The sequence below is a fragment of the Sapajus apella genome, unplaced genomic scaffold (assembly GCF_009761245.1).
Source record: "Sapajus apella isolate SASKATOON/1434 unplaced genomic scaffold, GSC_monkey_1.0 scaffold62, whole genome shotgun sequence".
In the NCBI taxonomy this organism is placed as follows: domain Eukaryota; kingdom Metazoa; phylum Chordata; class Mammalia; order Primates; family Cebidae; genus Sapajus; species Sapajus apella.
In genome coordinates this window covers 15,065,333-15,092,274 of record NW_022437002.1, presented here as the reverse complement: position 1 = coordinate 15,092,274, position 26,942 = coordinate 15,065,333, and the positions used below count along the sequence as shown (strand labels likewise).

Genomic DNA, 26,942 nt, shown 5'->3' with positions numbered 1-26,942 from the left:
CTAAGATAAAAGAATTTCCATCTTAAAATTCTATACCCAGTGAAAATATTCATCAAGAATAAAGTTGGCCAGGCACAGTGGCTCACAACTGTAATCCCAGCACTTTGGGAGGCTGAGGCAGGTGGATCACCTGAGGTTGGGAGTTTGAGACCAGCCTCACCAACACGGAGAAACCCTGTCTCTATTAAAAATACAAAATTAGCCAGGCGTGGTGGCACATGCTTGTAATCCCAGCTACTTGGCAGACTGAGGCAAGAGAATTACTTGAACCTGGGAGGTGGAGGTTGCAGTGAGTTGAGATCATGCCATTGCACTCCAGCCTGGGCAACAAAAGCAAAACTCTGTCTCAAAAAAAAAAAAAAAAAAAAAGAATAAAGTTAAAGATATTTTCAAACAAAAACTGAAAGATTTTGTTTCTAGTAGACCCACACTAAAGGAAATTTCTGCCTGAAGGATTTTCTTCAGGCAGAAAAAATGGTCCCAGATGAATGGTCAGAGAGAGAAGAAAGAATAAAGGAAAATTTAAATGGTAAACATGTAGGTAAATGAAAATGATTATCAGCTATGTAAAAACAGAAATAATAATGTCATCTGGAGTGCAAAATGTATACAGCAATAAAACAATGCCAATAATGACATATAGGTTAGGAAGAAAATAAATAAAGGTAAAATGTTGACATTAAAACCACTGATTAATGTCTGCACACTGAGGCCTAATTGGCCAGGTGTGGTGGCTCATGCCTGTAATCCCAGCACTTTGGGAGGCTGAGGCAGGTGGATTACCTGAGGTCAGGAGTTCGAGACCAGTCTGACCAACATGGTGAAACCTAAAATGCATCATCAAGCAACACTTCTCAAAAACATCCCCTTTTGCATTGTTGTCTTCCTTCTCCCTTCTGATCTCAAACCTAAAAGAATGAAGAGAGAATGTAGTTATTTCATGTCATTATAATTAGGATTAGGATTAAAATGTACCAAGAGTTTAGTTTTGGTTGGTTGTTTGTTTGAGATGGAGTCTTGCTTTGTCACCCAGGCTGGAGTGCAGTGGCACGATCTAGGCTCACTGAAACCACCCCCTCCTAGGTTCAAGCAATTGTCTTTCCTCAGCCTCTGGAGTAGGTGGGATTACAGGCATGTGTCACCATGCCTGGATAATTTTTGTATTTTTAGTAGAGATGGGGTTTCATCATGTTGGCCAGACTGGTCTCCAACTCTTGGCCTCGTGATCCACCCACTTTGGCCTCCCAAAGTACTGGGATTACAGGCGTGAGCCACCACACCCGCCCTAGTTTTGTTTTTAATGATTATTTACCATAGTGTCTGCACATGTGAGATCCGAAAACTTAGGTTTTTCTTTTTTTCAAAAATAAAATAGTGAGGTATTTTTTTCTGTTAATAATGTAAAAGATGCAGAAGACAGTATTCATACAGCTTCATTCTGTATATGCTATTTAATCACCTGCTTTTGCTCACAACACACAATGGATATCTCTATATATGAAATTTAGGTCTATATTATTATTTTTATTTGCTTCCTGGTATTCTAGTACATGTATTAAATGAAGTAGCTATGAGCATCTCCTTTGGTATCAGGCAGTCATGGTCAAATCCTGAATCCACATGTACTGGCAGCAGGACCTTGAGCAAATCATTTCATCTCTGTCAGCCTTACTTAGTTCCATTAACTGAGAAAGGGAGATTATAACATCTACCATAATTGCTGCTAAAATTAGATAATGTATAAAAAGAATTTTCAGAATGGCTGACATGATAACAGATGAGTAAGTGATAGATACTGTCTTTGAAAAGACATCTTATTTTCAACAATCACCTATCAACGGGCACATAGATTGCTTCTAATTTTTCCTTTAAAAACAATGATGGAGTACATCTCCTTTTATATAGAAAAACGTTATTGCTTGTGTGATTTTCTTTAGTTTTAATCTGTAAGTGAAATTCTGAGTCAAAGGATATGGACAACAAAGTATTTCTAATTTCTGGCAAAGATTCGTAACACTAGAACTGAGGGAACTTCAACATATAGGCCGTGCAAAGAAAAGAGCTGAAGCAGAGTGATCATGAAATGAATAAAACAGGAATGTAGGCTATCTTGTGGGACCTTTATTGTACAGGGAGGTAGAGGGAAGACACTACAGGACAGAAGTTAAGAATACACCCAAGCTCTAAAGTGAGAGAGCCTACATTCGTACCCTATCTATCCATATTAGCTGTGGAACCTTGGACAAAAAAACTTTAAAAAAAAATCTTATCATATGATTTGGCTCGTGTCCCCACCCAAATCTCACCTTGAATTGAAATAATCCCCACTTGTCAAGGGTGGGACCAGGTGGAGGTAATTGGATCATAGGGGCAGCCCCCCATGCTGTTCTCGTGATAATGAGTGAGTTTCATGAGATCTGATGGTTTTATAAGCATCTGGCATTTCCCCTACTTGCACTCATTCTCTCTCCTGCCACACTGTGAAGAGGTGCCTTCCACCACGGTTGTTAGTTTCCTGAGGCCTTCCTAGCCATGTGGAACTGTGAGTCAATTAAACCTCTTTTCCTTATAAATTACCTATTCTTGGGCAGTTCCTTATAGCAGCATGAGAATGAACTAATACATCTTATAAATGAGAAATAGATATGTTTTTCAATTGTGAGGAACACATTGAAACAAATTGAGGAGGGTTTTACATAGTGCCTAACTCAAGTAAGTGCTCAGTAAATGGTTGCTATTATTAAATATAATAGCAGCTAATTTTAAAAATGAAATGGGAAATAGCAAAGCACAGAAAAAGGAAGAACATTTCCAAACTAATGCTTTGAGAAAACCATAATCTTTGTATTAAAACTAGATGGCAGCACACCAAAACAGAAAATTGTAGACTAATTTCACTTATGAATATAGTTGTAAAATCTCTGGAAAAAAAAGCAGGAAAATTAAAATCAGCAGAGTTCTAAATGAATAATAATTTTATGCCCAAAAAGTGGCTAAGTAACTTAGAGACAAGTTTTTACATTTTTCAGTACCTCATTTTCCCCATTCATAAAACAACATGGTAATAATAGAGTAGTAGCTATCTCGTAGGGTGGATGGCAGAGGTACTCCAGACGGCCTGCCTTTGCCATCACTTGGGGTGCAGCAGGGAGGTGCCACTGGGCTGCATGCTCCATGGAGCCTGAGGAAACGGGGGCACAATGGAAGCCTCTCCACTTCCTAGTTGGGGTGGGGGCTTACCAGATGCCACTGCAGCCCCCCAAACACGGGCTGCAGACCCGGGCCTCCTGCTGCATGGAGCAGGCAGGATCTCTGTCCTACTGGACACAGCTGTAGCCACCCCCAAAGCACACTGCAGACCTGGGCTTCCCACTCCACGGAGGAGGCAGGAGCCCTGCCTTCCTGGGCTGGGCTGCAGCCACCCAAGTTTTGGGTGCAGATCCCAGCCTCCCTGTACTCTCTGGTGCAGCTGCAGCTATCCAAACCATAGCTACAGACCCAGGTCTCCAGCTCCATGGAGCAAGCAGGAGCCCTGCCCCCCTCCACCTCTACTCAGCTGCAGCCACATAAACTGCATCTGCTGACTCAGGCATCCCTGCACTTTGGGGTGCCCAGGAGTGTATCCCTGCCCTTGTAGGCTTGGAAGCTCCTGCTCCTGCTGCCTGGCTTCTCCCTGCTGTCAGTGCCAGCTCTGATCTCCAAGCAAATTTGGGGCAAGCCCAGGAGCCATGAATGGCACAGGAGGCAGACAGAAGATGGTGAAATGGGTGGGTCCCTGCTGAGGCCCCACCTTCAGGCCAGGACAGTCATGAAGGCTGGGGACTGGGCTGCCAGTCCCACAGACTGGAGTGGGAACTTGTGGTGCCTTTTCCTGGCCGCTCATGGCCACCCATGGACCAATCGGCAGGCACTTCCTTCCCTCTGAGCCCCATAAAAGCCCTAGGCTCAGTCACAGTTGAGCAGAGGATGAGCAGACCAGCTGCAGAAAGGAGCTACCCCAGAAAAGAGCTCTGAGAGGGTCTGCCTGCAGAGAGGAGCAGCCCACTCTAAGGCCTTCTCTCTGCTGAGAGCCGCGGAGATGACAGGATGTCCTGCTTGCAGAGAGGAGCTTCCCACTCCAGGGTCTCCTCTGCTAGGAGCTGAACATTCACTGGGACGCCCCAGCTGCAGAAAGGAGCTACCCCCATAAACCTTTTCTTCAACTTGCTCACTGTCCACTTGTCTGCCTACCTCATTCTTCCCGGTTGTAGGACAAGAACTCAGGACTGATCAAATGGCAGAGCTAAAAGAGCTGTTAACAAACAGGGCTGAAATATGCCCCTTGCTTGCCACATTGCGGGCAAAGAGAAGGAGAGAAGAGCTGCAGCCCCTCGGCGAGCCCAGACCTGGGAGTTCTCTGAGCCAGAGCTGTGACTCCCTCTTTGTGGTCCTGTGGTACCTTGCACCTCCAAGCTTTTGGACACTATTGCATTCCACAGTGCCAGCTGGGGAAGCTGCTGACCATGTGCCTGGTCCTGCCACAGCCTCACAGAGAGCTGGCTCCCGTGCTGGCACTTGGATCTGCCTGCCCCATGGCAGCAGCTGGCATGTCTGTGCACAGTGGCCAGACCTCACGCTCACACACCCCTCACCACTCCAGGCCTGGCTTGCCTTTGGCAGGCATGGGATCCAGGCTGGTAACATGAGCCAAGTGCAGCCTGCCAGACCAGGTGGGCAGAATCAGCCCAGCAGCCAAAGCAAAATTTGGGCAAAGGTGCCACAGGTCACAGAGGTTTCCGGCCAGAACAGCAACACCCAAAGATTCCATGAAAGAGTTATGATGGTGGACCCTTTTCACAAGATGGCACCGAAAGCGAAGAAGGAAGCTCCTGCCCCTCCTAAAGCCGAAGCCAAAGCGAAGCCTTTAAAGGCCAAGAAGGCAGTGTTGGCAGTGTTGAAAGGTGTCCACAGCCACAAAAAAAAAGAAGATCCGCACGTCACCCACCTTCCGGTGGCCCAGGACACTGCGACTCCGGAGGCAGCCCAAATATCCTCGGAAGAGCGCCCCCAGGAGAAACAAACTGGACCACTATGCTATCATCAAGTTTCCGCTGACCACTGAGTCTGCCACGAAGAAGACAGAAGACAACAACACACTTGTGTTCATTGTGGATGTTAAAGCCAACAAGCACCAGATCAAACAGGCTGTGAAGAAGCTCTAGGACATTGATGTGGCCAAGGTCAACACCCTGATTCAGCCTGATGGAGAGAAGAAGGCATATGTTCGACTGGCTCCTGATTACGATGGTTTGGATGTTGCCAACAAAATTGGGATCATCTAAACTGAGTCCAGCTGGCTAATTCTAAATATATGTATATCTTTTCACCATAAAAAAAAAAAAGAGTTATGATGGTAAGTTGAGCATAAAGAGCTAAGATTACTGAATGGCATAATAACACTTAATAAATGTCAGATAGCAAAGCTGTGATTACCACTACTATCAACACTGAAATGTTAGGATGGTTTAACCTTAGGAAAAGAGAAAAACCATGACCAACTTAATTGTTGCTGAAAAGACATTCCATAAAATTCATCACTGACTTCTTTTAAAAACGCTTAGTCACCTAGAAATATAAGTAAGCCTTGTATGTACCCAGAACTAAAAACTACAGCAAATATCATTCTATCACTGCTCTATTTCAGTATTTTTGGACGTCCTACCCAATGCGATAAATCAGCAGCAAGCAGCAAGAGGCACAAATTTTTAAAAATAGGAGACAAGGGCCGGGCGCGGTGGCTCAAGCCTGTAATCCCAGCACTTTGGGAGGCCGAGGCGGGTGGATCACGAGGTCAAGAGATCGAGACCATCCTGGTCAACATGGTGAAACCCCGTCTCTACTAAAAATACAAAAAATAAGCTGGGCATGGTGGTGCGTGCCTGTAATCCCAGCTACTCAGGAGGCTGAGGCAGGGGAATTGCCTGAACCCAGGAGGCGGAGGTTGCGGTGAGCCGAGATCGTGCCATTGCACTCCAGCCTGGGTAACGAGAGCGAAACTCCGTCTCAAAAAAAAAAAAAAAAAAAAAAAAATAGGAGACAAATTCTCTCTTATTTATAGATTGTTTGCAGATAATCTGAATAGTCAGAAATTCTGAGGCAGGGTAATCAATTGAGAAAACTATTAAAATTAACATTCAAAATTCAAGACAAGCATTGAAACTGAGTGTTTAGTGAGATGGCCTGATATAAAAATAACATATAAAGCCTGTCATGGTGGCTCACAGCTATAATCCTGGCACTTTGGGAGGCCGAGGCAGGAAGATTGCTTGAGTCCACGAGGTCGAGACTTCCGTGAGCCATGGTTGCACCACTGTACTCCAGTCTGGGTGACAGAGTGAGACCCTGTCTCAAAAAAGTAAAATAAAATAACATATAGAAGTCAATAGTTTTGCTATATATACCAGCAATAATTGTATCAGGGCTCTTGATACAAAAGAGCTCTTTTTTTAAGCAATAAGGGAAGTAATTGGGGTTAACAGAAATAATAAAAGGCTGGAGAATGAGGATTGGAAAATAAGGAAGAATTAATGACAATTAATTAATAGTGAAGAATAATTAATGATTAATAGTGAAGAATAATAGAATTAATGAAGATTAATTAGTAGACAGCAGGAATCATAATAAATAATCATATAGCAAGAACAGGCTACAAATCAATAAATAAGTGCCCACATATAAGAAGAAAAAAGAGAGAAAATTAACCTACGCAACAATATTCTTTGCTGCAATGAACTCACCTCTGATCACCTCCGAATCCTCAATCAATATCAGAGTTCCTAAGAATATCTCATTTGCAAACGCTAAACCAAATGCCAACCCCTCCGTGAGTCACACTCAGGAACATTCCTCAGGAAGCTTATGATCTGTGGTTTCAAATTGTAAGTATTTGCTAAACACAACCTACTACCCATGCAGCTAGCTATCGTATATACAAACAAACTTCCTGATGAGAAAAAGCAGAAATGTTTCCCCAAAACAGCTTTGTCATGGAAGTAACTGATGGGAAGTTTCCCCTGGTATTCGTGCATTTTATACTTAGCTCCATAAATCAGCACTTAGATCCCTTCTTTACATCCTCTTCGTCAAGCTACCTTCATCTTTTAAGCTAAAGTCCTAAATTCACAGTTACTTCTCATTAGGGGTTTAACTTTTTTTAAAGTATGTGAGTTTTTTTCATTAGGATCATTTTTGCATTTGTTGTTGCTGTGATTACAAAGCTGCAGTGGTTTTAACAGGTCTTCCCCAACCCTATTTTTCCCATACTTGACTAACACACAAAAAAATGGAAGTTCTCTTCCCCCTCCTCCAGAAACACAACTAAAATGATGCAACAATAACAGCTAAAATTTTTTGCATACACTATGTAGCAGGTATATTTTAAATGCCCCGTATGTACTGTTGCATGTAATTAAATCTAAGATTTCAATTTTTTTCTTTTTTTGAGACCTGGTCTTGCTCTGTCGCCCAGGCTGGAGTGCAATGGTGGGATCTTGGCTCACAACAGCCGTCACCTCCCAGGTTCAAGTGATTTTCCTGCCTCGGCCTCCTGAGTATCTGGGATTACAGGCATGCACCACCACGCCTAGCTAATTGTTGTATTTTTAGTAGAGACGGGGTTTCATCATGTTGGTCAGGCTGGACTTGAACTCCTGACCTCGTGATCTGCCCGCCTCGGCCTCCCACAGTGCTGGGATAATAGGTGTGAGCCACCACGCCTGGCCACACAAGGACATTTATCTAGCAACAAGTGTCTTCACCAATGAATTGATGCCAGCTCCTGCAACAAGCCCCTGTAAACTATGCTTACAAAAGACCTTATGTGGACTTCTTGTTTTGTCTTTAAAAGTTTCCTGGGCCGGGTGCAGTGGCTCACGCCTGTAATCCCAGCACTTTGGGAGGCCAAGGTGGGCAAATCACAAGGTCAGGAGTTTGAGACCAGCCTGACCAACATGGTGAAACCCCGTCTCTACTAAAAGTACAAAAATTAGCCAGGGGTGGTGCTGGGCACCTGTAATCCAGCTGTTCAGGAGGCTGAGGCAGGAGAATCACTTGAATCTGGGAGGCAGAGGTTGCAGTGAGCCAAGATCACCCCATTGCACTCCAGCCTGGGCAACAGAGTGAGACTTCATCTCAAAAAAAAAAAAAAAGTTTCCTTTCACCCCAGCCTCCCCAGATATGCATATGGTTGCTATAGCATGTGTATTCCAGATTGCAATCCCTTTGCTATTTCCAATAAACTCTTTGCTTTGGAGAATTGGTCTCTTTGTCACTCATTATAGGTCGACAACTGGTGTCAGAGGTGAGAGTGAAGCGAGCTCACCTTGGAAAGACTGGTGGCCCCAGGAATAGAGTGCGGTACCCACCTGGGCTCCCTGGGCTCCTCCCTTTCATGAGCCACCTTTTTGTTTCTGTCCGTCTCCTCATAGATTTTGGACTCACTCCTTCTGGCTGAGCTCTGACTGTATTCAGGATTCGGTTTTATAACGGCCTCAGGGACATCATCCAACTGGTGAGTACTCTTTGGGTTTCTGCCCACCTAATTTTAAATGTTGGCAAGCTAGATTTCTCTTGTTTCTGAACATCTTCCAAGAACAAAATAGCATGCTAACAGGCATGAGTCAACGCTATTTTGACTTTCTGTCTATTGGAGGCACACAGGTTATTGCAGCTGCATGTGCAGGCACCAAACAAAACGGTTAGAAGCACCCCAACAAATAACCAAACAGAAATGTTGTTTGTGTCCCATTTGTAGCTAATACATGGTAATACAGAAATGTAGGTTGCACCGTTTGCAGCTAGTATATTTGTATGGTTTTTCTTTTTGCTCTTGAGAGATTAATAAGAAACAAAATGGTATGCAAAAATAGTGCTCCTTCAGAGATTCCAGCCGGCCACATGTTCAAACATGATGGTCCATTATCTTGCATATTTTTTAACTGATGGGCAAATTATGCCAAAGAAAATTTAAAATTACAATGACCATTACGTGGAACATTCCATAGGAACAACATTGCACTTTAAGAAGGGCATTTAAAAATGAAGTCTCCCGGCCGGGTGCGATGGCTCATGCCTGTAATCCTAACACTTTGGGAGGCTGAGGCAGGCAGATCATGAGGTCAAGAGATCGAGACCATTCTGGCCAACATGGTGAAACCCCATCTCTAGTAAAAATACAAAAATTGGCTGGGTGTGGTGGCGTGTGCCTGTAGTCCGAGCTACTCCAGAGGCTGAGGCAGGAGAATTGCTTGAACCTGGGAGGCAGAGGTTACAGTGAGCCAAGATGGCCCCACTGCACTCCAGCCTGGCGCCTGGAGGCTGAGCGAGATGCTGTCTCAAAACAAAACAAACAAACAAAAAGGCGGCTCCCAAATTAGACTCACCAGGGGTACTTACTGAGGTACAGAAGCTCCTGAAAAGATTTCAAACGTTTTCATTGCCTCTTTTTTTAAAAGACTCTTCACAGAAGTCAAAGACCTTGAGTAACTTACTTATTTTTTTTAAGACATAAAAGAGTATAACAGCTAGCATTAGGGACTCCCTTAACAAGATTAAAAATCTAAAATCACAACAAAGTTCAAATCCTTTAAGCCCACCATAAATTCTTTTTACAGTTCATTCATTTAGCTTAGGAAAGAGACACTTGCAAAAGTTCGTTTGGATTGTTTGTATGTTTGCAGCATGATAGGCATGTCTAGTGTGTTTGGCCTTCTCTCCTAAGCTGAAATATACTCATGGGGTGGGGGTGGGGGAGAGGAATTTAATATTGCCAGGAATATTTGCTGTTTGTCCCAGCTGAAACCTGATTGTAAGATATTTTAAAAGGATTTTTTAAGAGCTCTATCATCATAAGTCAGCTTACTTGGAAGCTTGTAATTTTGGTGGGGATGGGGGGGTACGGGGAGGTTTCTGCTCTCTCTGTTGGATCCTGCTTCTCCCATGAAAACTCCTCAGTCAACTAAACCCCTCCTTTTGGGCCCCTGCTAACTATATGCTCTGCCCCATCTGTCTACTTTCTTTCTTGTGGGCGTGATTTTTGGCTATTTAAAAATTGAGCAAATGAAATATCTTAAAAGTCTTTTCTATTAATACTAGTAAAAGGCATTATCTGATTTGATTTAGAGATAAATGAGCATACCTAAAACTGCTAGAAATATAGGAACTAACCCAAAATGCTTGTCAAGTTTACCTGACGTGGAAAAATCATTGGCAAATAAGACTAGTTTAATATTATTCATTTAATAAAAACAGCTGTGTCTTCTGGATTATCAATGAAATATCCATGTGTTTTACTTTAGGGTTCCTGCTTTAGCAATGACTGCCTGATATGCACATGATGTATAAAGGGTTAATGGGAAAATAACCTGAGATGATGGCTAGCTTTGTCTAATGTTTCATTTAACTTTCATGAGTATTCTAGGCATAATTGTTAAAAACAAGTGATCTGAATAGCTATAACTTGGATAAAGTTTATAAATGAACTTTTTAACAACAATTATGTTTTATAGTATGTCTGCTTAAAAAATGTTCGCTAAATCTCTTTATTAACTGCACCCTTAGGGTTTTGGTAGCTTAAATTAAATGATAGATATTCACTGAATAACTAGGTTATTTCCAATTAACATAAAATACTAAAACATAAATTACTGGACATAAGTTTAATTTTATTTTTGGCTTTTAAATTTTTATAAAAAGACTAAATATATTTGGATCTGTTAGCAAATATGAAAAAACCGTCCTATGAGGAAGCACGTTTCCAGAAATTATAAAATGATAAGACAGTTTACAATGCTTGCTAGTTTTTATTGAAAATTAAGATTTCTAAGAATTTGTAAAAATTCTTTTTTTTTTTTTTTTTGAGACGGAGTTTTCGCTCTTGTTACCCAGGCTGGAGTGCAATGGCGCGATCTCGGCTCACTGCAACCTCCGTCTCCTGGGTTCAGGCAATTCTCCTGCCTCAGCCTCCTGGGTAGCTGGGATTACAGGCACGCGCCACCATGCCCAGCCAATTTTTTTTGTAGTTTTAGTAGAGACGGGGTTTCACCATATTGACCAGGATGGTCTCGATCTCTTGACCTCGTGATCCACCTGCCTCGGCCTCCCAAAGTGCTGGGATTACAGGCTTGAGCCACCGCGCCCGGCCAAAAATTCTAATCAATATATGGGAACTAACATTAAAAAGGAAGGCCAGGCGCAGTGATTACACCTGTAATCCTAGCGCTTTGAAAGGCCAAGGCAGGTGGATCACCTGAGGTCAGGAGTTTGAGACCAGCCTAGCCAACATTGTGAAACCTCATATCTACTAAAAATACAAAGTTAGCTGGGCATAGTTGTGCATGCCTGTAGTCCCAGCAACTCAGGAGGCTGAGACGGGAGAATTGCTTGAACCTGGGAGGTGGAAATTTCGGTGAGCCATGATTACACTGTTGCACTCCAGCCTGGGCAACAAGAGCGAAAAAATGAAAAACTGACTGGGCGCGGTGGCTCACGCCTGTAATCCTAGCACTTTGGGAGGCCGAGGTGGGTGGATCACCTGAGGTCAGGAGTTCAAGACCAGCCTGGCCATCATGGTGAAACCCCATCTTAAAAAAAAGAAAAAAAATGAAAAATAAATTTTAAAAAAATTAAAAAGGAAAAGGAAAATAACTCCATATGTGAAGAAAGTAAGACATGCTTTGGGTACGTAGAGCTATGAAGTGTGAAAGATGAGTTTTTTGGTAAGGAAAGTCTAAAGGTGTTTGAATATTTTGTTTTGTTTAGGAGGATCCATAGAAGTTTGCCTTAACATAGGACAGATATCATCATGCATTTGCAGGTTTCATGTTTACAGTCACAAAATTCACATTTCTTCAGGGCTATGGTAATTCTTCTCTCCATCATAATAGAATAAAAGGGTCTTGAACTGTTTGACCGCCCCACAGAACACCACTTTGATGATGTCATGTTAACTGGACCTAGTGAGCAGGAAGTGGCAAGAACTCTGAAGGCCTTGGTAAGACACATGTGCTTCAGAGGGCAAGGGATGACTCCTACAAAGTTCAACATCTTTCAATGAAAAAATATTTCGCAAAGTTAGAAATAGAAGGGATTTGTCTTAATTTGATAAAAAGCTATAAGAAAAAAATCCTACAGCACATTATACAGACTTAGCATAGAATTTTAGATGCATTCCAGTAAGATCAAGAACAAGGAAAAACATGCCTGGTATCCCAGCTGGATACCACAATGCTAGGGGTCTTGGCCAATACAACAAGAAAAATTATAAGTGTTAAAATGGGAAGAAAAAAACCTGTTATTAATATTCACAGATGATACGAGCATACACAGAAAATCCAAAATAATCAAGACACTAAAACCCATACAAGAGTTAAGGAAAGTGTCCATATATAAGATCAATTGGCTAAAAAAAATCTGATATTTCTTCCAAAACTGCATAATCTGAATCGAATCATCAGGAAGCATCAGATAAGCCAAAATTAAACAACATTCTAAAAATAAAGTGGCTTGTGGTGGTGGGCAGAAGATGTCCATGTCCTGATCCTCGGAACCCATGAATATATTAGATTACATGGCAAACGGGAACAGGGATTGCAAATGGAATGCAAGTTGCCAGTTGGCTGATTGTGAGATGCGGAGCATACCCTGGATTATCCTGAGGGAGCACATAATGTAATCACAAGAGTCCAAATAAGTGGAAGACAAAGACAAAAGAGAGAGAACCAGACAGATGGCAGTATAAAGTTGCTGGCTTTGAAAATGGGAGACTTGAGTCAAGGAAAGGGGGTGGCCTCTAGAAGACAGGAATGGATTCTCCTCTAGAGCCTTCGGGAGGAGCATAGCCCTGCCAGCACCTGATATGAGCCCACTGAGACTCACTTCAGACTTTACACCTCCAGAACTATAAGATAATTAGTGTCATTTTAAGCCATTAACTTTGCAGTAATTTGTTACAGCAGCAATAGAAGTTAAGGTACTAGCGCCTTCAAACACATCAAATGTTTTATGAAAAAAAAAAAAAAAAAAGATCAGTCCAGGTGCAGTGGCTCACGCCTGTAATCCCAGCACTTTGGGAGGCCGAGGCGGTTGGATCATGAGGTCAGGAGTTTAAGACCAGCCTGGCCAACCCTGTCTCTACTAAAAATACAAAAATTAGCCAGGTGTAGTGGCTCGAGCCTGTAATCCCAGCTACTCAAGAGGCTGAGGGAGGAGAATTGCTCGAACCTGGGAGGCAGAGGTTGCAGTGAGCAGAGATTGTGCCACTGTACTCCAGCCTGGGCAACAAAGTCAGACTCCATCTCAAAAAAAAAAAAAAAATGCTAAAGAGACATGGCAACTGGAATCAATACTTGAATAAAAATCTTCTTTTGCTATAAAGAACTCTGTTAGAACAACTGGAGATACCTGAACAAGGTCTGTAGATTACAAAATAGTAGGTATTGATGTTAATTTCCTAGTTTTGATCATTTTATTGAGGTTATTAAGATAATGTTCTTATTTGGGTTCTATATATACACTGAAATATTTAGGAGTAAAGGAGCCTCATTTCTGCAACTTACTCTTGAAAATTCAGAAAAAGTACATACACACACACACCCCCCCCAACAGACACACACACACACATACACACACACACACACACAGATGTGTAAAGTGCTCATTGGGTTTTTGTATTATTCTAGCTTTGTTGCAACTTTTCTGTAAGCCTAACATTATGAAAAACTTAAGGTAAAAGACAATGCTTTCAGTCCAAGTTGCAGCAGAACAGACAACAAAACCCAGACTACTTAAATTTGCAGACATCTGGATTTATTTCTAATAACCAGAGGAATGTCTACTTTCAGTAGGAGAATTCCAAAGTTTTATTGCATGCATAAGCCTTCTATATTAAATATTGACACTGGTAATCTAAGATAAGTTAACTTTTAGAGGTCAAGTTGTTCATAACAACATTTCCAGATATCAGTGCTATATTTCACTTTCATGTAGAGACAATTTGCTTCTATTTCAGGTTTTGTCCAGTTACGTTCATTCTTGTATCTGGCTATAAATATTTTTTACCAATTTTTATCTAATAGTAAAATCACAATGTAGCAAGATAATTTCCAAGAATACAGTCTGTTAATCGGTTTTGCCTACTTACATGTCTCTTCTGTTTCAAGAATTCTTCACACTTAGTACTAAAGATTCTCAGACATATCTTCATCATTCATTGAATTTCAGCTGTGTGCTTTGTAGGATTCATTGCTCACCACTGTCTCCAGTACTATTCAGCTTCTCTATCTTGAGAGTCTCAATTCCTGTAATTCGTGATACGTGATATACAGATGACCAATGGAAACATGTCCAACTTCACAAGTAAAGAACTGCAGACTGACATGGTTTGGGTGTGTGGCTCCGCCCAAATCTCTTGATGAATTGTAATCCCTAGTGTTGTAGGTGGGGCCTGGTGGGAGGTGATTGGAGCATGGGGGTGGTTTCTTATTAATGGTTTAGCACCATCTTCCTAGTACTGTTCTCCTGAGAGAGTTCTCATGAGATCTGGTTGTTTAAAAGTGTGTGGCACATGCTCCCTCTCTCTCTTCCTCCTGCTCCAGTCATGTAAGACATACCTGCTTCCCCTTCACCTTCTGCCATGATTGTGTAATAAGTTCCCTGAGGTCTCCCCAGAAGCAGAAGCCACTATGCTTCCTGTACAGCCTGCAGAATTATGAGCCAATTAAACTTTATTTATTTATTTATTTATTTATTTATTTTCTGAGACAGAGTTTCGCTCTCATTGCTCAGGCTGGAGTGCGATGGTGCAATCTCAGCTCACTGCAACCTCTGCCTCCCAGGTTCAAGCAGTTCTCCTGCCTCAGCCTCCAGAGTAACTGGGATTACAGGCGCCCACCACCACACTCAGCTAATTTTGTATTTTTAGAAGAAATAGGATTTCACCATGTTGGTCAGCCTGGTCTCGAACTCCTGAGCTCAGGTAGTCCACCCACCTTGGCCTCCCAAAGTGCTGGGATTATAGGTGTGAGGCACCATGCCGGGCCTATACCTCATTTCTTTACAAATTACCTAGTCTTAGGCATTTCTCTTTTTTTTGGCAGGGGGCGCCAACAACATGGATCAGGCATTTCTTTCTTTCTTTCTTTTTGAGATGGAGTTTCGCTCTGTCACACAGGCTAGAGTGTACTGGCATGATCTCCATTCACTGCAACCTCCACCTCCCGGGTTCAAGCAATTCTCCTGCCTTGGCCTCCCAAGTAGCTGGGATTACAGGCACATCCCACCACGCCCAGCTTTTTGTATTTTTATTAGAGATGGGGTTTCACCATGTTGGCCAGGTTGGTCTCAAACTCCTGACCTCAAGTGATCCACCCACCTCAGCCTCCCAAAGTGCTGGGATTACAGGCGTGAGCCACCAGGCCCAGCCAGAATTTCTTTGGACTCATACACAGACTTAAACAATAAGATGTTATTTTCCATTCATTAATCTGGCTCTTTGTGTTTTCTTCAAGATAATAGCAAAGTTGGCAAAGATGAAGAGAGAAGGCTGTTTTTGTGGCTATTGGTGGGAGTGTAGATGGATCTATTTTGGGAAAGCAATTTGGGTTTATATTTAAAAAGCCTTAAAAGTATATACACCCTATGTAGTGGGTGTTCCTTTTGTCTGTCTTGCAACTACTCTTTCTTAATCTCACAATAGCATCTTAATTTCCTTTGAGGAAATACAGACTTGCTGGGATTGCTTATCAAACTGCCTCCTCCCTTACCCAAGAGGAAGTCATATGGCCCAAGAGAAGTTAATCATATTCTCTTTCCTGAGAATTTGAATCTTGGGATTACAGAGTGAGAAGTTAATAGATGTTAGTAGGAGTAGCAGCAGCAGTACTATCACTACAACTAACATCTACTGGCTTCTCACTCTGTCCTAGGCACTCTCTTGAGTGTTTTATATCCTTATACGCAGCTGTCTAAGTAAGGTACTGTTATCATCCTTAGTTGCAGATGGGGATAATAATGGTCACACAGCCAGGCACAGTGGCTCACGCCTGTAATCCCAGCACTTTGGGAGGCCGAGGTGGGCGGATCACCTGAGGTCTGGAGTGCGAGACCAGCCTGACCGACATGGTGAAACCCCACCTCTACTAAAAACACAAAAATTAGCTGGGCGTGGTGGTGGATGCCTAATCCCAGCTACTCGGGTAGCTGAAGCAGGAGAATCACTTGAATCTGGGAGGCAGAGGTTGCGGTGAGCCAAGATTGTGCCACTGCACTCCAGCCTATGTGACAGAGCAAGACTCCATCTCAAAAATAATAATAATACTAATAATGGTGACACAAAGATCAATAACCATTGAGGATACCTTAATGTTACTGTGTTAGTTATTCACTGCTGCAAAATAGATTACCCTAAAACTCAGTGGCTGAAAATAACACATATTCATTACCTCACAGTTTCTGTAGGTCATGAATTCTGGAGTTCTTAGCTGCTAGTTCTGGCCCAGGGTCTCTTATGAGATTGTACTAAAGCTGTCGGCCAAGCCACAGTCATCTGCAGTCCCAGCTTGACTGAGGCAAGAGGACTGACTCACTTGGTCCACTCATGTGGCTGGTGGCAGGACTCGGTTCCTCACCACCTAGACCTCCCCCGGGGCTGCCTTACTGTCTCCATGACATGGCAGCAACAGGTGATCAAAGGCAGAGGAAGGTGGAAGCCACAATGTTTTCTGTGGCCTAGCCTCCGAAGTCTCACGCTCTCATTTCCAGCACGTGTTATTCAGTAGGAATCAGTCACCAGCTACAGTTCACACTCACCTATAGGGAACTAGGTTCCACCGCTTGAAGATAGAAAGATTTGTGGACATCTTTTAAAACTACCGGTTGAATATTCCTCCTTATCTGAATGCTTAAGACCAGAAGTATCTCAGTTTTTGGATTTGGATTTTTTTTGCAGATTTTGGCATATTTGTATATACATAATGGGATATCTTTTGAATAGGACCCAAGTCTAAGCATGAAATTTGTTTATGTTTCATATATACTATATACACATAGCCTGAATGTAATTGTATACAATATTTTACATAATATATACAAACCATCACATGAAGTCAGGTGTGAAATTTCTACATGCGGGAGCTCAAAAAGTTTCAGGCTTTGGAGCATTTTAGATTTTGGATTTTCAGAGTAGGGGTGTTCAACCCACACCACTAACACCGTCCATTGGTTCTGTTACATAGATGAGCAGATTTTCTCTGGTTCCCATCTTATCTATAGATTCATTCAGTCTTTTCTTTGATTCTTTGAATTACGTTCCCCTAAAAAAAAAAAAAAAAAAATTCTCTCCTTTTTATCTTAAGCTATTTCTGTTGCTTTCAACAACAACAACAAACAAAAACAAAACCGAGCAAAACAAAAAGTACCCGCTTTGGGGCCAGTCACTGCCCTTCTAGAGTTCTGTCTTAGCCCAGGTCCCTTATAAAAGAGAACCTGAGGCAAAGTTTACATGTTAAATCTTTCTTGGAAAATACGATCCCAGGGCAAGAGTGAGGGGGAAAGAGAAGTGAAGCAGGGAGAAAAGAAAGCAAATACATGACGGTGCAACCCTGAATTTCACACGAAGGCCCAGGCAGCTACGTGGTCGTGGAGACCAGCTTACCAACAGTTTGGACTGAATGCTACACCCTGAAACACACCCTGGTGGTGTTAGGAAATGAGGCACGGAGAGTGGGGGAGGGGCGGGGACAGGGATCTCCATTGAACAAAAGGTGGGGCACTGTTGCAGGCGACGTGAGCACATCTCAGGACGCAGCTAAACTGGGTTTGACAAAACCCACCCCTGGCATCACTCAGATCTGTTCATGTCCTCTTATGATATGTGGCTGTCATATCCATATTGGAAAAGGGGACACTGCTAGTCCATGACAAGCAACATTAATGCCGTTACTTAAATTATTACCTATAACTGGCTATAATTAAGGGCCTATCAATGACAAGGCTAGTAATAAGCAGCTTAATCCAAAGTCTTCTAAAGTCTAGAAATTTTTGAGCTCTGACATGATGCCACAAGAGAAAAATTTCACACCTGACTTCACATGATGGTTTGCTTATATTATTTAAAATACTGTGTAAAATTACCTTAATAAACTACTTAATACTAAGTAGCTATAGTAATAGAACATTATCATAGAAATCTCAGTGCTGTTTCTTGGTTGGCAAAAAAAAGGAGGGATAAAAAAATAGATTTAAAGGCCGGGCGTGGTGGCTTATGCCTGTAATCCCAGCACTTTGGGAGGCCGGGAGTGTGGATCACAAGGTCAGGAGTTCAAGACCAGCCTGGCCAAAATGGTGAAACCCTGTCTCTACTAAAAAAATACAAAAATTAGCTAGGCATGGTGGCACATGCCTGTAAACCCAACTATTTGGGAAGCTGAGGTAGAGAATTACTTGAACCCAAGAGGCAGAGGTTGCAGTGAGCTGAGATCACGCCACTACACGCCAGCCTGGGTGACAGAGCAAGACTCTGTCTTAAAAAAAAAAAAAAAAAGATTTAAAAAAGAACATTATGATAGAAATAAGGAATACAAAGACTGTGGGAAGGGCTGGCTTCCTCTGAGCATGTTGGAAAAATAAAATGGCAAGGTCGGAGCTTTAAATTCTCAGCTGGCTACATAAGTAGGAATCCAGAAAACATGACCAGCTTGAGGGAATCCTTTATTTTTTGTAGTGCAAAGCCTAGATTTCTGAAAACCAGAATCTGTTCCTGTGGTTGACCAAATTACATATAAATTAGATTCACAGCCTTGCTTTTTAAATGTGAAGTTATATTGTTGATAGAAAAAGACAGATTCTGAGAACTGTAATAGAGGTATTTGGGTAGATTTAAACTCTCTTGAACCCCCAAATGATAGTCTAGTCCTCTTTGCCATAATAAGCAGCCCTTCCTCTCATCTGAAGGTGTTAGCTGCCCCTTTCCTGAGGATTCTGTAGTTATCTTGCTAGAGGTAGTCACCTTGAAGAAGCATCCTGACGGTTTTCAAAATCCATGCACATGATCTATCATTGCTTCCAGACACATAATAATACTCAAATTGCAATAGATCCAAAGAGAAAGAGAAGGACTACAGGACTACAAAGTGTGACTCAGAATAGGAGCCAAATGGATGATTGAATAAAGAAAATGTGGCAGCCGGGCGTGGCGGCTCACGCCTGTAATCCAAGCACTTTGGAGGCCAAGGCGGGCGGATCACCTGAGGTCGGGAGTTCAAGACCAGACTGACCAACATGGTGAAACCCTGTCTTTTTTTTTAAAAAAAAAAAAAAAAAAGGGAAATGTGGCATATATACACAATGGAATACTGTGCAGCCATAAAAAAGAATGAAATCATGCCTATTGCAGTAAAATAGATAGAACTAGAAGCTATTATCCTAAGTGAAACAACTCTGAAACAGTTGAATACCACATGTTCTCACTTATAAGTGGGAGCTAAATAATGTGTGCACATGGGCATAGAGTGTGGAATGATAGACATTGGATGGAGGGGTGGGAGGAGGGTGGGGGATGAGAAATTACTTAATGGGTACAATGTACACTATTTGGGTGATGGATACACTAAAAGCCCAGATGTTACCACGAGTCAAACTATCCATGTAATAAAACTACACTTATACAACCTTAAATTTACACAAATTAAGAAAGAACAGGGGCCAGGCGCATTGGCTCACACCTGTATTCCCAGCACTTTGGGAGGCCAAGGCAAGCAGATCACCTGAGGTCAGGAGTTTGAGACCAGCCTGGCCACCATGGCAAAACTCCATCTCTACTAAAAATACAAAAATTAGCCGGGTGTTTTGTATTTGTATGGCGGGCACCTGTAATCCTAGCTACTTGGAGGCAGGAGAACTGCCTGAACCCGGGAGACAGAGGTTATAGTGAGCCAAGATCATGCCACTGGACTGCAGCCTGAGTGACAAAGCAAGACTCTGTCTCAAAAAAAAAAAAAAAAAAAAAAAAAAAGAATAGATATCAAAAACACCCAAAGAATCACAAGTTTTTGTCAGTATACGTTTTGCGAGGCTGGGAAATATTTATCGAAGTGGATTCCAAGAGTGTTATACCTGAGAAAGAAAACTGTAATTTTTTATTGCACTGAATTCATTGACACAGATATGTTATCTCAAGAAACTGAGAGTGGCTGTAGCAGCTTACTGGGCTGGCTAACTGAAACTTGGACTTAAAGGTGGCCTACATTACATTAAGGAGAAAGGTCAAAACTTCCTTGGTATACTATAAAACAACATATCCAAAGACAGAGAGCTAGGAATGCCAGTCAGTGGGGACTTAAAGCAGAACCTCGTGGAGTTAGCAATACACCTTCACTTTTTTCTACACTGATTTTTTTTTTTTTAGAGACGGAGTTTCGCTCTTGTTACCCAGGCTGGAGTGCAATGGCGCGATCTCGGCTCACTGCAACCTCCGCCTCCTGGGTTCAGGCAATTCTCCTGCCTCAGCCTCCTGAGTAGCTGGAACTACAGGCACGCACCACCATGCCCAGCTAACTTTTTGTATTTTTAGTAGAGATGGAGTTTCACCATGTTGACCAAGATGGTCTTGATCTCTTGACCTCGTGATGCACCCGCCTCGGTCTCCCAAAGTGCTGGGATTACAGGCTTGAGCCACCGCGTCCGGCCTTACACCTTCACTTTTTTCGCTCAAAGCTATATCAACTCTCCAGCCCTCTATCAAAATCTAGCCTGCTATGACCTAATCATTTCACCGTTTCATGGGAGATCATGCTGGCCTACTACACTGATAAAATCATATTGATTGGACAGGGTGAGTACTACTTGATACCCTAGGCACGCTGGTAAGACAGGTATGTAACAGATGATAGGAAACAAATCCCAAACCAAACCCGAGGAACCTACCACCTTAGTGAAATTTTTTGCTTCCAATGGTCTCTAGTACATCAAAGTATCCTTTATAAGGTGAACACGAAAATATCTCTTGCAAGATTAAGGATAGTTGTTGCATCTGGCATCTCCCATCACAAAGAAAGAAGCCCAACATATTAGATTTTGGAGGCAACATCGATCTCATTTGGGCATGCCACTATGGCCTATTTACTGAGTCAGCCATGAGGACTGCCACAAGGGGGCAGTGTGGGGTCTTGGAAAGTTCCCTGACTTCAACCAGTTGGGTAGAGGGGGTGGGGGGAATCTTGAGTCTATCTTCTCATGTGTAAAATGAAAATAAATACCTTCCTCGGAAGGCTATGGTACTGTAAAATGAGGTAACAGGTGAAAGCCTGCTTTAAAGTACACATCTTCAGGTGCTGGCTGTGCCACTCTGCCATTTGATGCTATGCCAGTGACAAATTTTTCAGCCCAGAGTAAAAATTATTCCCTAAGCATTGCTAAAAATCCCATGTTTTTCTATTGAGTTGTATCCCAGATACAGAAGTGCATATGAAACATTAATGTAGAGTTTAGAAAATAATTATGATGTAACACCCTTCTAACCTAGCACTTGAGTCAGAAATAAAATATTGTCAGTTGGCTGCTAACCCTGCGCAAGGGCACCCTAGTGAGGATAAGGAGCAAGTGGGGCCTGAAATATACCAAGCTTCTACTCAGAACTGTTGGGTGAAATATGCACCGACCACCGCTCCCCCACCCCCGCCCTGACTCTAAAAGGACAAGCTGGGATTATTCTGAGCTCATCCCACCCGACTTCTCTACTGGGGCAGGCAGATTGCTGGCTCTCCTCCCTTCCAGGAAATATCACACACGGAACACCAGGGGGTGGCAACTCCCCACAGATATTGGTACCTGGGACAACAACAGCTAAACCAAGGATGAAGCAGCTTGGCATTCTACTTTTTTAAATTTTCCTCTTTTCCATGTCCCTCTCCTCTGCAGGCCTGCAGAACACATCACAGTGGCATAGTGCAAAGATTCATGGCTTTAGTAACAAGGAGACTAGGCTTCAACCCCAACTCTACCACTATCTTTGACCTTGAACAAGTGACCCCACCTCTCCAAGCCATGGTTTCCTTATCCAGAAAAATAGAGTACAAAAACACTACCTAGCCCACAGGATTGTTGGAATGATTAAGTGAGATAATGTGGGTAAACAGCAAAACATTATCCAAATATTAGTTGTTTGTAGGCATCATAATAATTAACCTAAGGCGGGCATGGTGGCTCACATCGGTAATCCTAGCACTTTGGGAGGCCAAGGCAGGTGGATCACCTGAGGTCGGGAATTCACCTGTAATCCCAGCTACTCGGCAGGCTGAGGCAGGAGAATCGCTGGAACCCCAGAGACAGAGGCTGCAGTGAGCTGAGATCGTGCCACTGCACTCCAGCCTGGGTGACAGAGTGAGACTCAGTCTAAAAAATAAATAAATAAATAAATAATCTGATTTGATTATCACCAATTCTGGCAGGCAGGATAGGTAAATACGCTTCCCAAGTTTCTGATGAAGAAATTGACCCACAGAATCACGATGATAATGTGGTTTCATTTTCTTTTTGTTGTTGTTGTTGGGTTTTTTTGAGACAGAGTTTCATTCTGTTGCCCAGGCTGGAGTGCTGTGGTGTGATCTTGACTCATTGCAACCTCCGCCTCCTGGTTTCAAGTGATTCTCTTGCCTCGGCCTCCCAAGTAGCTGAGACTACAGGCATGGTCCACCATGCCCAGCTAATTTTTGTATTTTAGAGACGGGGTTTCACCGGGTTGGCCAGGCTGGTCTTGAACTCCTGACCTCAGGTGATCCACTTGCCTCAGCCTCCCAAAGTGCTGAGATTATGGGCATAAGCCACCGCGCCCGGCATGGTTTCATTTTCTGAGACTCTCCTTCAACCCTTTTGCCATGATGACAGCTGGCCTTCAGAGACTCATTGATAACCCTTTGGAGATACTTGGGGTTCTAAGGCCCAAATATGCTATGAGTGCTAAAAGCCACATAACTAATCAGTGGCCAAGTCAGGAGCCAAAGAGCCAGCTCACTGTGCTCCCAGTCCAGGGATCCAGGCACTTTCCCGCCACCTCATTAATTGTGCTCAACTGCTTACTGCAGGATCCCATCTGTGAGTCTTATCTTCCTGCCTAGACTATGAGCTAAAAGAGAAAAAAATAATTCTCAAGGGATATTTATTCTTATGGAAAAGCATTTATGCTATGTTGCTAAATGAAGCAAGGGATTTATAAAACAGTTTGTACAACATGATCCCAGTGTGTATTTATGTATACTGGCAGAGGAAAACAGTAGAAAGTCATGACACACAATGGTAAAAATGCTTATCTCTGTGTGGCAGAATTACAGGTGATTTATGTGTTTTTCCCTTACACTATTGCATCTGTTTCTAGATTTCTCCCATGAACATGTTTTACTTCTGTGATCAGAACTAATATCCGTGTGTGTGTGTGTGTGTGTGTGTGTGTGTGTGTGTGTGTGTATTATACTATTTCAATTGTCCATTTAGGAAATTACTACATTAAGAGTCAGAGAGCTTGAGCTGCCCTCCCTCAATAATTTATCATGACTTTGCACAAGCTTCTTAACCCCTGAGCCTCAGTTTCTCCACCGGAAATATGAGAATATCACCCGTCACCCTGTCCCCGGAAGGCTCCAAACCTCCCCTGTCTGGCTGCCACAAGTCATTCCCCTTCTCCTCAGCCAAGCTTCTGAGCAGTCACAGAACACCTGCCTCTGCCTCCACTTCCCCATCCCTTTAATTAATCCCTCACCTAGCCACAGCTTGGGTTCTGTTCCCTCTTCTGCAAATCGGATTCTACACAGGTGGCCTCTTCAATGCCAAAGCCGACTGCCTCTGTGCTCCTTTTCCTCCACCTCGACCTCCTTGTCCTGCTGTTTCCCCTGACGGGGGTCTCTTCACTGCTCCCTCCTTGAAGCACACTCTTCCCTCACCTTCTCTGACCGCAGCTTGCCTCAGTTTCCTCAGCCCCTGTGGCTGCTGCTTCTCCCAAGGCTCTGGCTCAGAAGGGGTTCCCTGGGTTGTGGGAGCCCCTTTCCTCTCTCTTCGCTTTGTGCATGACCTCTCCCAAACCAGCAGCCTCCAGCACCACAAGCAGTAAGCAACCTACACTTCCCTAATCTCTCTCCTGGGCCCTACCCCGCTACCCTCCTGCTGTCAGAAGCTGAGAATCTTCTCTCCCCAGTTCCCTCCCCATTCCACCAATCCTCCTCTGAAAATGGTTTTTCAGGTGCTGTTCACCCAGGGACAAACTCAAGACCGCTCAGTGAGGGGTTCTGCCCACCTTCCTGCAGCCCTGCTGAGGACTCCAGCCAGTTAACCCAGGGGACAGTGTCGTGGACCTCATCATGGCATCTCATCAACATGATTCTTGTGGACTCCTCCCGGTATCCCTGCCTTCTCTCTGTCCCTCCGGACTAGCCTTAAATACAGACCTCACTGCCAGGTGCATCACAGCTATTACTGAGCACTGGCCAGGATCGGGCATTGAGGGCTTTGCCTATATTCTCATTTCTTTCTCATGACAACCATGGGAGTGAAATACCATCATTACCTCCATTTTTTTTTTTTTTTTCTTAATAAAGACAGGGTCTCACTATTTTGTCCAGGCTGATCTCAAACTCCTGAACTCAAGCTATTGTCCTGTCTTGGCCTCCCAAAGTGCTGGGATTATAGATGCAAGCCACCGGGCCTGGTCTACTCCCTTCATTCCAATGATGAGAAAAGTGAGTTATGGAGAGTTTAAGTAACCTGCTCAGGGCTGGGTAGTTACACAGTTACCAAAGTCTTAGAGCTGGGATTGGAATACAAGGTAATCTGATTCAACTGCAGCTCATGTGCCCTAAACCACTCGGCTACATGGCAATTTTACCTCTTACCAGACTCACCTGTAGGATAAAGTCCACACCTGCTTGCGAGGACCCTCACATACAGCTCAGACACACTGTTTCAGTCCTAGGACCCAGTGTGTTCACTTGGTGCCTTCCCACGCTCCATCCTGACTGCACCCTTCAGCTGCCCACTTTCACACCTTCACCAGTGTCTTCTTGCCACCCAGAGCCTCAACCCCACCTCCATGTGTTGAAATGCTCCCATCCTCCAAGGCCTTCTCAAAAGCCTCTTCCTCTGTGCAGGGTAGGTCACGCAGTATGATGGGGGACGAGCCCGTGGCGATGGGGAGACGGCAGGCCTGATGACATGGTTCTTGCCCTTCCAAAAGGTGACTGGGAGATCTGGACCCCTCACTGTGGGCCTGTGCCCTCATCCGTAAGATAGAGGGGGTGAGACTAGATCATCTTTAGGAGCCCTTCTTGCTCTGACAGTCCGAGACCCCACTGCTTTCACAATCCCCCAAAATGGTGGTAAAGTTGCCTTTTTAAATCCCTTTAACAGTCACAGAATGGAGAGAATGTCAGGGCTGGGAAGGACTTCAGAGGAAACTAATCTCATCCCCTCACTCCCCTCCCCCCCACCAGGCCTGGCAAACCATCTGGGGAGTGGTGGGAGGGAGGCAGTGCTCTCTGCTCCACCAAGAACCCATCTCAGCAGGTCCCCAGCCCTGCAGAGAAGGGATGGGAGGAGCCTGGAAGGGCAAAATCTGCAGAGCCTGGCTCTGGGCCTGGCCTGGGCTGCCCAGCTCCAGGAGGCCTCAGTAGATTTCCATAACCAACAGGCCAGCAGCCCAGGACATGTGCTCCCCTCTCCCATGTCCCCCCCACATTCCTCTGCACATTCAGGCAGCAAAATGGCATTCAGGGCTCTGTTGGGGGCGGAAACAGACACACACAAAGACTCACAGATACAGGTTTAGCCACAAACACACAGACCCAGAGAGATAACGCAGATCCTGACAGGGTCAAAGTGCTCAGACATGAACAGCACCCACAGATACAATACACCCACCCCGCCAGAGCCACCACGACCATTCTCAGAGGCACATGTGTGTAAAAGCATCACAAAGATATTCATCTTGTGCAGACACAGGCACACGCATAGCGGGCAGTCACGTGCCCACTCAGCAGTCGCCCCCATGCCCCTGCCATCCTCCCTCCTCCCTTGAGCCCCCACACTCCTTGTCTAGGTCAAATCTTGGGCAAGGAATGGAAAAAAGTCCCAAGCTGCCCCAGTTGTGGGAGTCAGGACAGAAGCCAGACAGTCCGGGAACCAGCTGAGCTCTTTCCCTGCTGAGAAGTCCCCATTTTTTAATTCCGCAGAATTCATCGGACCCATCGTGTTCCCCGGAGGCCAGGGTGAGGCTGGTTGCTGGATGCTGGATGGTTCCCCAGCCCACCTCATGGCTCTATCTCTAGCCTCTGGGGTTCCAGCTTCGTCCCCAGCTGCATGCGGAGGGCAGAGGGGTTTCTTGAAAGTCATTTCCCAGACGCATTGCCCTCCAGTCCTCTGTCCAGCCACCTGGCACCTCCACCCTCACCCCATCTCCCTCCTTCAGCCCCACTTCTGTCCTCCAGGAGATTAACGCAACTCATCCCCCGGGCCGACCACACTGAGCCAACCAGACACAAGGCCTTGAGCAGGGGGACCCTGTGACTTAGGCCCATGCCGAGCCTCCGGCTGTGTGTCCAGTGAGTACCTGGGGTCAGGGGTTTGCTGGGACGGCCTGGCCCCCATGTTTGGAGTGGGCAGTCCTGGACTCCAGTCCCAGCCTCACTCCCTTCTTGTCTTAGGACGTTGGGCAGGCGGCTTCAACTCTGAGCCTCAGAGTCCCTTATTTATAAATTGATGGTAATAATACCACCTACCTCTCAACAACAAATACAGAGTTAATTCAGAACTCTGGCTTTAACCAAGAAACAGGTTGAGCGACTTGAACTAGATTCGACCTCTCCTGGCCTCGGCTTCCCTGTCCGCAACGGTAGCCCTTGCCACCCTGGATGTACAGAGCAGGTGGCCTC

General features: G+C 44.1%; 1 long non-coding RNA gene across 2 annotated transcripts; it reads right to left on the bottom strand.

Moving 5' to 3' along the window:
• Positions 1-341: 341 nt before the first annotated feature.
• Positions 342-26,942, bottom strand: LOC116529396. Of its 2 annotated transcripts, none has more exons than XR_004259486.1 (3): positions 26,790-26,942; positions 25,102-25,282; positions 342-908 (listed from the first exon to the last, which is right to left on the bottom strand). It is a non-coding gene; the product is annotated as an uncharacterized LOC116529396 (long non-coding RNA). The 2 variants fall into 2 exon arrangements; XR_004259485.1 differs by lacking the exon at positions 342-908 and adding an exon at positions 8,393-8,575.